Raw genomic sequence first — 10,938 nt, 5'->3', positions numbered from 1 at the left:
TCCATGACCCGCTGAAGAGGAACAAATACTTCAGATGCTACTACTGACAGTACTTCTGATACTACTACTGCATCTACTGATGCTACTACTGACAGTACTTCTAATACTACTGCATCTACTGATGCTACTACTGACAGTACTTCTGATACTACGAGTGCAGCTGCTGCTCGTCCTCTGATGTGATCGGTCGAATGAGAGTCAGATCTCAGTGTGACGAGAGAGAGAGAGAGAGAGAGAGAGAGAGGAGGAGTTTACACTGAGATAGAAGGAGGGGTGGATGGAGGTATTGTGAGGATCACATAGTTAAAGGGCAGCTTCTCATCCCCATGGTAACCGTGTGGACCCCCGGGGAGAAAGAGAGAGAGAGCAGGAGTCAGTTTAATCTATATCTACTATAAATATAACGTGTGTGTGTGTGTGTGAGTGTGCATGTGTGTGTGTGCGTCTCCTGAGGGTTTCTGCCAGAGCTAATGAAGCTAACATGTTAGTCTGTGTGTGTCACTTCTGATCTGTAGGGCCCTTAAAGGACCAGGACCCGCTCCATTTAGAGGGCTCAGAGCTGAAGCTGCGCCATGAAAGCCAACAGAAGTTCACACAACCGGTTTAACTTCAGGTGATGTGGAACGCTGTGATTGGCTTAAAGAGACCCAATCAAATACTGTATGTTTGTGCATTTGGGTGAAGGAAAAAAATCGTAGATCTAGACGTCCTAGAAGAGTCCACTGGGATCTGAACGGGTTAGAACCTGGAGACAAACCTCCGGTTCTTTAAAGTGAAGTCAGAGCTTCATGTGTTAAAGCTGCATTCTCTCTAGTGTCCACCAGGGGGCGACTCCTCTGGTTGTATAGAAGTCTATGAGAAAATGACTCTACTTCTCTCTTGATTTATTCCCTCAGTAAACATTGTAAACATGAGTTTATGGTCTCAATCTCTAGTTTCAAGTCTTCTTCAATACAGCATGATGTTCATTTAGTACATTATGGTCCATTTAGAGTCAAACTGTCACGATCAGGCTTTGCCCTGTGTGTTCTGTGTCTTTGTTTCTTTCTGTAGCTCCTCACTCACCTAATCAGTTCATTCAGTGCACCTGCCAGTCACACTCACCTCATCAGCTCATTACTCTCACCTGCTCACTCTGCCTCCTTCACTATTTAAACCCCTGCCGCACACACACCCACTGCCAGATCATTGTTTGTTTTCCTACCTACCTGCCCGTTTTGCTCGTCCTGTTCCCGGTTTTCCAGTCTGCCTGTTCTGCCTTTTCCCCCTCGTCTTTTGTCTTGTCCCTGGATTCCCTGTTTGTTTTTGGTTATCATTAAAACCTTTTTCACTACACCTGACTGTCTGCGTTTGAGTCCTCATCATGCCCCGTGACACAAACAGACCATAAAGCAGGGGATGCTTTAGGGCGGGGCTACACAGCGATTGACAGGTCTCTGCCAGAGACGTATACGGCGTCTCTACGTCACTCCTCCTCAGTCCAGATATGGTCACTTATGTCAACAGTTTCTAGTTTCCTTGTGTAGTTCTTGTCTTCCACTGGGATGAACCAATCAGCTGCGAGCAGGACGATGTGACCTTTAACTCACTACGGGTACATCCTAAGTCTCTTATTTGTCATTTCCTCGATCCTCGCTTGAACAGGAAGTTGTTCTGCTCCGCCATATTGACGGCCGTCCCAAAGCTCTTATTTAGCTCTGAGGAGCGAGGATGGATCTCTGAGAACAGCCTTCCAGGAAGTGTTTTAACGGCCGACACGCTATATGAAGGTATATTTGTTAGGCGTGGCTATGTTAGCTACGCATGTATGACACAATTTAAAATAAATCCTATGAGCTTGGTTTTCTCCGACCGAGAAAGTGAGGCTTCATGTCAACACAGCAGCCCTCCATGTCTTTAAAAAAAGAGACTCCACGACACTAACAACATGAGAACAAAGTGAAGTGCTGCTACATTTAAAATAATGTTGACAAAACAGAGCAATATAATGTCAACTTACCTCCATGTCGCTCATCACAGTAACCTCCCGTCTGTGTTTACGCAGATACCAAGAGCCAAGTCAACCCACCAATAGAAACACCTGGCTCATTCAGCAGCGTATGCCCCGCCCACTACATCCAAGCTCAACTCGTAGCTTTTCGTTTTGAAAGCGTAGTTTTTTTTTTTGCAGCCAAGAATTCTAGTTTCATAAACAAAACTAAGAAATAAATAATTCTCAGTTTATATATTTTCACTTACAAACTTGATTTTTGATTGCAGTGCGAGACATTTGCTTCCAAATGCGTAATAAAGACAAATATACCCCTCATTGTTCATCAGTCATGTGATTGGACGCTGCAGCCGATCGGACTGATGAGATTTTGTTCAACATGTAAACAGTGAAGACGGATCACAGATTAAACTCTAGTTTATATTTGATTAGGTTTCTGATTCACCGTCTGGTTTAAATAAATGTTCATTATAGTCTGAACAACAAAAGGACCACAAACAACTTTCTGCATTTATTAGAAAGATTTGTGTTTTATAATCTGATGTTTGTCTGTATGTATGTCTGATACCTTCACATAGGAGTCACATGACCTCATCAGCCCTCTGGCCTTCTGGACTGTGGAGAGAAGAAACACTGTCACTGTCAGAAAACTTAGAGAACAATAAAGTTTGATTCAGGAAACTGAACACGAAGAGTTACTCAAAGACCCAGGGTACATCCCAAGTCTCTTAATGTCTTCCCCTTTTCCCTCACTTGGGTCTTAGTCCCTCCCACCAGGGATGCATGGAGGAAACCATGCGAGGAGAGAGGAACGAGGAAATATGTTTTAAGAGACATGAGACGTCCTTTCCTCAGTTGCGTCACGTGAAGCGACGTCTGTTTCTGATGATGGTGCTGATGATCACAGCTGATCAGCTGATCAGTCGGCTTTAACAGCTGGAGAGACTTTAGATAAGTTTGTGTCTGTTCACATGATCACTGTACTTAATAACAGTAACTAATAATACTAATAACTAATAAACACACAGTAATCACCACTGTAGAGGTGTTTCTCTCTGTAGTCTGTTAACAAACTGTGTCCTGTGTTCTGTTTATAAGCACAGGATCCATTTCTACCGGCGGAATGCGATCGTCTTATTTATGAATTATTTGCGTCTGTACGTTTTGAAACTGTGACGTCATTATTAAATAACCCAGAATTTGATTATAGTTTCTCTTAAATGATAAAACTCATCAAACACTCAGGAATGATGTAAAAAGTGTTTGGTCTCTCAGCTCTCTCTGACTTTAATTGTATTCATAATAAAGTTATTGAGGGAAACATCAGATCATGAAAACACAAATCTTTCGAATAAATGTAGAAAGTTGTTTGTGGTCCTTTTGTTGTTCAGTCTACAATGAACATTTATTTAAACCAGATGTTGAATCAGAATCCTAATCAAATATAAACTAGAGTTTAATCTGTGATCTGTCTTCACTCTGGTGTTAAACTCAGTCAGTCAGTCCGATCGGCTGCAGCGTCCAATCACATGACTGATGAACAATGAGGGGGCGTGTCGGCCGTTAAAAGACTTCCTGGAAGTCTGTTCTCGTGGGTCCTCGCTCATGGCTCCTCAGAGGTCCCTCCTCCATCCTCGCTCCTCAGAGCTAAATAAGAGCTTTGGGACGGCCGTCAATATGGCGGCGCAGAAACAACTTCCGGTTCGAGCGAGGATCGAGGAAACGACAATTAAAAGACTTGAGAAGCACCCCCAGAGAGCTCCTCAGGGACCCAAAAAACCTCCTCCTGGGGTTTCATTAAGGAGCTCTGCTGCCCCCTGCTGGCTGACTGTTAGAGCAGTCGTATTGATCAGTATTGAATCAGGTATGTTATTATTGATGAGAATGAAAGCTCTTCTCTGATTGGCTGCTGCATCACTTACTGTGAATGAGGAGCTGTCCCACCTCTGGAGTGATTGACAGCTGCAGCTGGCCTATCAAGAGAGAGAGAGATGATTGACAGCTGGTTTAAATAACTGATCAATACCGACATATTGATTGATTGATTGATCCGACCTCGGCCTCTGAACACAGACGGGTGGATCTTCCTCCTCCTCCTGGTCCTGGTGTCAGGCCTGGACCTGATCCTGGGTGGCTCGCCCTCTTCTCTGCAGGACTCTGGACCCAGGACTCTCTCAGAACTCCTCCTGCTGGTCTTGGTCTCTGAGGACTGATCTGAGACCAAACCTGCAGTTCTCTCTGGGCCTGCTGTGGACCTGGACCTGACCTGGACCACAGTAGAAACGCAGATCAATAGGAGGTTCAGGATCAGACAGAGACCCTGTAAAAGTGCATCTCCAACTGACCTCTGAGGTGGACTCTGTGGTCCTGGTCTGTCTGACGTTGGTTGGTCTAATCTGGTCCCTCTGGGTCTCAGTAGATCCTGGATCCATCTGGTCTGTGAGGATGGAATCCTGACCCAGTTCAGACCCTCTGAGGTCTACAGTCTGGACTGAGGTCTGGATCCTGGTGTTCCTGATTAGAGCCACTCTGACCTCAGGTCTATAGAACTGGATCTCACCTCCAGACCTGAATCCACATCTGGTCCTGCTTCCGGAATGTGAAAACCTGCAGAAATACAAGTAAAGTGTGAACCTGCTGTTATTGATCAATAATCAATAATCAATGTGATCACTTCTCACCTGACTCCTCTCTCCAGGTTCTCAATTTCTGCTGGATCTCTGTTCTCCTTACAGCCTCCTCTTGTCCTCCTCCTCCTCACCACCACCACCACCTCCTCCTCCTCCTCCTCTCTCCTCTCCTCTCCTCCTCTTCACCTCCTCCTCTTCATCTTTTTCTTCTCACACACACACAATCACACACACACACACACACACACACACACACACACACACACACACACACACACATCACATTCCTCCTCTAGTTCACATTTAAAATTGATTGAGTTACTGAAAACATGAAACCATTAAGATCAATATTAATATAATATTGATCTGAACCAGTAATAATAATAATCACTACATGATTAAAGACATCATATATTATATATTGATTATTGTCACATTAATGATTCATTTGTTTTAAGTTTGAATCACAACAATGAAACCAGAAATCTCATATTTAACATTAAAACATATTTCAGTCATTAAAGAAGTTTAAACTCTTTAAATCACATCAGCTCACATTCAATGGATCAAGTTTCAATCTTTTATTCTCACCTGTTTCTGTCCATCAATCTCCTGATAAATAACTAACCGTCTGACTAACTAACTAACTAACTAACAGTTTAACTAACAACAATCTAACTGACAGTCTGAATAAAGAAACTAACCGGCCGTCTGACCTCTTCTCTTCTCTCTTCTTTTCTCTTTCTGTCTTTTACGCTTCTTGAATTTTCCCTCTGAAAGAAAAAAACAAATTCAAACCAGAAGCACATTTTCAAGTTAAACGAACACACATGAGTGTTTCCTGTGTGCTCTTTCAAAATAAAAGCTTATTGTCATCGGAAAATAAAAGCGTATTTTCATCGGACTAAAGCAAATCTTTATATAAACATTAGTGCTGGGCAACGGTTAAACATTTTAATCGCGATTAATCTCATTGTTATGGCAAAGTTCAATAATGAATTCAAAAGTAGTGTATTGTGCACTTTTATTTTAAAGTCCTGCTCTATGAACAACAGGTGAATAACATTTGGTGTTGTTAAGGATTTCAGTATTAAAAGCATTATTAGTAGGATTAAATAACACCCCTAGTGGTGAGTAGAAGTGTCACAATAATAATAATGTCAAAATAGGTTAAAAAGTCACAAAATATTTACTTATGGAATGTATTATGTTTACAATATTCTTACTTGTAGAGGATATTATGTTACAGTATTTTACTCATTGAATGTATTAAACCATAGAAGTATAGTCACTAAAGGTATTAAAACACTGTATGAATAGTTTTGAGGGTCAGAAAGGGAACATTTTGAGTGAGTCTTTACAGAGGTGCAGCAGAGAACAGAGGGATGGACAACTGACCACCAGGACCTGAGGAGGAGTCCGGACGACTTCAACCAAACACTGAGATGATAACTGCCCCAAGCCAGGAGGGGCTATTGAATTTCGGCCAACCACAGAGGCTGATAGGTCCGTGTACGTTTTAGTCAACTGTTTTACCGTTAATTCGGAAAAACCAAAATACGGAAATACCATGGTATTCTCGTTTTTCGTTTCAAACCAAGAACGGGAAAACGGAAATGGGCGGTCGTATTTCCGTTTTTGGTTCTGAATTCAAAAACGGAAAAACCAAGAACCAAAGTCAAATAAGGTCCGTGTACGTTTTAGTCATCTGTTTTACCGTTAATTCGGAAAAACCAAAATATGGAAATACCATGGTATTCTCGTTTTTCGTTTCAAACCAAAAACGGAAAAACCAAAGTCAAATAACGAGCCGTATTTCGTTTTTGCAAATCCCTTTTTTGTTTTTTCCTTTAAAACGAGACGCAGAGCACAACAGGTAACCCGGAAAGAAGAATATTTCAAAATAAAAGTGAAGGCGATATAATGACCTTATGCAAGAAAGGAATACATTAATTAATTAATTAATCTGGGCCGATGGGAGTGCGTTAGCATCAGTAGTTGACTACATGCTGTTTAATATTCATTTATCTATGTACACAGCAATAATTAAGTTTTCGATTAATCGGTGCATTGATGCAATACAGTTCGTGCACTGCTGTCTGTCCACAGGTCTCAGTTTTCGGTAAGTAAGCAATTTATAACCATATGTGTGTTGTATTTGTTCTAAAACAGAGTTTTCTTTACACTTTAAAACAGTGTTTGATAGTAAAAATCATTTAGCTGACTATCAATTGTGTGTTTGTAATTTAGCTAACGTCACAACAGCTAACGTTAGCTTAGTTGCTACTTTAGCTAACGTTACAAGAGCTAGCTTAGTTGTGTAGGAACATAATGTGAAGGTGACATGTATGTTAACATTAACCTAACATGATATTCCTCTCAAGTGTAATGCTAGGTGAATTCAATTTGAGTAGCTTTTAGACTGTTTTAGTAGCGTGTGGACTTCACAAACATGCAAATGTTAATGGACTATTTAATGAGTTGTAGACTGGCCATGCTGAATGCCAACTGTATATTCCTGACTGGTTGCAAGTATGTTTTTAAATCTTTTCAGTATGGTAGAATTAGACAAAGCTAACATTGAAATCACGTTAGTAAATGGTGTTGAAGATGTTCTCAAACAGCAAGGGGTTAATGTTACCGTCGCTCATAATGTAACGCAAGCTGCCGCTCAGTCAATGACGCTGAGTCATTACAGAGCAACAGCAGAAGCTCACTTTGTGTAAGTCTAGTCTGAGTTCACCAGAAGCAGGCTTCAGTAAAGTGAAGGTAATCACCAGGTTGTGCTTTATGAGAATAACTATAAGTAAAGGTAGTAGGGTCATGTAAGCAGAACTAAGATAATTCATTATTCCATTAAGAGAATGTATAATGGAGTCAGTGTATATTTTAAGGTCACCATAGGTCCTATATATATTCTAGACATTTTTTGTAATTATTGATGTTTTGAGGGATATTTCAACAACTGTAATCCTTTTATTCAGGCGACAAGTGCTTTCAACCCTTAAAGGGCGGCCATCCTCCAGGCATCCAACTTGAGGAAGATGATGGACATCTCATTCTGAAGTATATGGTAAGTCAATGTAACCAGCCACATGTACTGTTTTGTATTACAGAAAAAATTTTAAGATCCTAATATCACTAATAGTTATAACAAGTCATTGCGACAGCACAAAAAACTCAGTTCACACCTGTTGAATAGGTATAGAACATGTCTGTGATTTTGAGAAAGGAAAACAATGCTGAACTTTTTTGCTTTAACTTGTCATTGTGAAGTAAATGTTGATTGCTCAGTGTAAGGGCTATAGAAAAATGACACCACGTTCCTTTTGTCTTCCCCAGCATCGTCTGCTGTTCAAGTTCAAATGTGTCAGAAATAAAGTGATGGGATTTACTAGGTTACATGTGTCACACATCAGTCATGTGAATTAGTAGAGAGTGGGAACCTCTACACCACTGGTGGTACCGCTCCATAGAGGGATGTACAGACTACTAGCAGTGTTTTAAATAATGAAGCACATTGTATTCATATGTGAATAAGGTCTATTAATTCCTAATAGGTAGGGAGAGATCTTCCAACTGTATATTAATGTGTTCCATTGATTCTCTCGTATACAGCACGCCTTGGCTGGCAGCACAGTGACGGTTTCAAAGAGGGCCTTCCTGCGGCTTAATCGATCATGACCCTTTTTTGCCAGGAGCTGGCTGCTCTGGTGTTCACAAAGGAGGTCCTTGTACTGTCCACCCTGACTGGGAAGTCTGGGAAAGTGGGACGTCCTAAAAGACAACTGGACGTTGCCAAAGTGCAGGCCATAACAGGTAGGTAATTGTCTTGAGTCGTATGTAGACAATTTAAAGCTTCTGTGATTTATAAAGCAGCAGGATCACATGTTCAACACACCACCCATGATGAAATATATGTTTGACCTGCACTGGTAGGAATATTGGCATATCATATTGATATAGTTCCTCAATGTTAATCCTGATTTACCATCCATCCATCCATTTTCCTCCGCTTATCCGGGGTCGGGTCGCGGTGGCAACAGGCCAAGCAGGCTGACCCAGACCTCCCTCTCACCGGCAACATGTTCCAGCTCATTCTGGGGGATCCCGAGGCGTTCCCAGGCCAGCTGGGAGATGTAATCCCTCCTGCGTCTTCCCCGGGGTCTCTTCCCAGTTGGACGTGCCTGGAAAACCTCCAGTGGGAGGTTCCTGATTTACTGTTCAAAAAATAATATTGGTTCAACAGGATTTCCTGTGTGGTCAAAATAGAAGAAAATGTTGTATGAATATGCTGTGTGACATCATTTCTCGTCTCTTCTCTTAACAGATGCTGTTATTCAAGAGTTTCCGCAGACGAGTGCCTCGGACGTGCGAGCGGTCATCAGACGGAAGTGTAACAACGAGCAGTTCAACCAAAAGAAAGGAACATAATGTGGAGCATGTTTGTGTTTCTATTTAGTGAGCGAGAGTCTGCAGCGGTGCAATTTGTTTTGATGGTTCAGTGTTCTGTGTTGTTTTAATTTGAAACATGGTCATTCTGTTTTGTTTAGTAATACATGTACCATATCAACTTAAATCAGAATTTTTTTGCTCTCTGTTAAGTATATTTTTGTTATATTTCTCGAAAATGCACTATATTACATTTATTTGAAAGTGTGTTTAAAGATTTAATTTGCAAATTGTTAGACGTACAATCTTAGTATATTTTATATATTTGCAAATAGTACAATTATTTGCAATGTAATATATATATATATATATATATATATATATATATATATATATATATATATATATATATATATATATATATATATATATATATATATTGAAATTCAATAAATGTTTTTGAACTTTTTATTATTGTTGAATCTTATTGTTCAAAACAAGATCAATTACATCAGATATTGTTAATATTTGTGGTTACACTTATCACAATGTGTTTTCTGTGCATGCATTACACAAGCAAACTTAGTTTTTCCTTTACTACTTTATTGACTTGAAAGCGAAATAAGTACCACATAAAATTCCAAACTTTTTATTTAAAGGAGACGGGTCATACTGCCTGTATAGAATCACAAGCACCTGCTACCTGGAAGGGGATCTGATCATTTAAACCACTATGAAGGCCAACACAGTGTACTCAGGCAAAATGTGACCTTTGACCTTCGTGATGATAGAGCAAATTAATCCAATTTACAACGAAAGAGGAAACTAATATTGTATCTCACTAGAAACATTCCTTTTTCCTACAAAATTACATTCCAATATCATTAAACTGCAATTTCAATTACATTTCGAGGGACATGTTTTTCTCTCATATCGCGGTCGCAGTTTTCAACAGCCCTCCTCCCACAGCAGTCTTCTGCAGACCAGTGTTATTGAATGGGAACTTAATTTTACGAGACAGTGTCATGCTGGTGTGTCCAACATGCTAAAGAGCTGGTAGTCTGTTGCATTGGTTCCCAACTCAATTCATCCTGACGGTCTGCATCCGCCTACAGCTCCAGAGATCAATCTGAGGGGTCACGAGACCGGTAACATGGCAGCAAAGAAGAAAAGAGAACCAATTCATCTGGTTTTTGCTCTTGTCTTCTGAGATTAGGGAACACAAATGAAAACATTCTAGAGTCAAACTTTCTGTAACTCAATGGCATTAAAACTGAAGTCATTTTATTTGGACTACAGCATTTAACCCACATATGGGTCCAACCTGAAAGCTCTTCTTAACAAGAAGAAAGCAGCTTTCAGGTCTGGGGACAGGGACGAGCTCAGGAGAGCAGCGCGACCTGAAGTTGATGATCAGAGAGTGCAAGGACTCCTACAGGAGGAAGCTGGAGGCCAAACTCCAGCAGAACAACGGGAAGGAGGTGTGGACGGGGATGAAGTAGATTACCGGCTTCAAGGTTGGAGGCAGACAACCAGGGGGCTCCCTGGAGAGGGCAAACAAGCTAAACTCTTTCTTCAATAGGTTTAGCTCAGAGCCCTCATCTATGTCCTCCACACACCACACCTCCCAAACACCCCCACCTCCCCCTCTGTCCCCCCTGGTGAGCTGCATGGACTCAGAGCCCTCCACTTCAAAGGGCTCTGCCACCACCGACACTATGACCCCCCTCCCCTCTCTGTGACGACTGGCCAGGTTAGGAGACAGCTGGAGAGACTCCACCAAGGCAAGGCTGCTGGACCTGATGGCATCAGCCCCAGGGTCCTGAAGACCTGCGCCAGCCAGCTGTCTGTTGTCCTGCAACATCTCTTCAACCTGAGCCTGAAGCAGGAGGAAGTCCTGGTGCTGTGGAAGACGTCGTGCCTGGT

General features: G+C 41.4%; 2 long non-coding RNA genes across 3 annotated transcripts; one reads left to right on the top strand and one right to left on the bottom strand.

The window, feature by feature from the left end:
- Nucleotides 1-4,681: 4,681 nt before the first annotated feature.
- LOC142939220 (uncharacterized) lies at nucleotides 4,682-6,298 on the bottom strand. The gene is made up of 3 exons (XR_012949937.1): nucleotides 6,019-6,298; nucleotides 5,325-5,393; nucleotides 4,682-4,826 (listed from the first exon to the last, which is right to left on the bottom strand). It is a non-coding gene; the product is annotated as an uncharacterized LOC142939220 (long non-coding RNA).
- On the top strand, nucleotides 5,735-9,310 carry LOC142939219 (uncharacterized). 2 transcript variants are annotated; one of them, XR_012949936.1, is made up of 6 exons: nucleotides 5,735-6,496; nucleotides 6,705-6,742; nucleotides 7,605-7,693; nucleotides 8,239-8,439; nucleotides 8,667-8,828; nucleotides 8,951-9,310. It is a non-coding gene; the product is annotated as an uncharacterized LOC142939219 (long non-coding RNA). The 2 variants fall into 2 exon arrangements; XR_012949935.1 differs by having other exon boundaries at nucleotides 5,735-6,742.
- The last annotated feature ends 1,628 nt before the right edge of the window (nucleotides 9,311-10,938 follow it).

The sequence above is a fragment of the Anarhichas minor genome, unplaced genomic scaffold, assembly GCF_050575085.1.
Source record: "Anarhichas minor isolate MPS153535 unplaced genomic scaffold, ASM5057508v1 ptg000095l, whole genome shotgun sequence".
In the NCBI taxonomy this organism is placed as follows: Eukaryota; Metazoa; Chordata; class Actinopteri; order Perciformes; family Anarhichadidae; genus Anarhichas; species Anarhichas minor.
The sequence above is the reverse complement of the archived record's forward strand: the minus strand, read 5'-3'. Positions and strand labels throughout refer to the sequence as shown.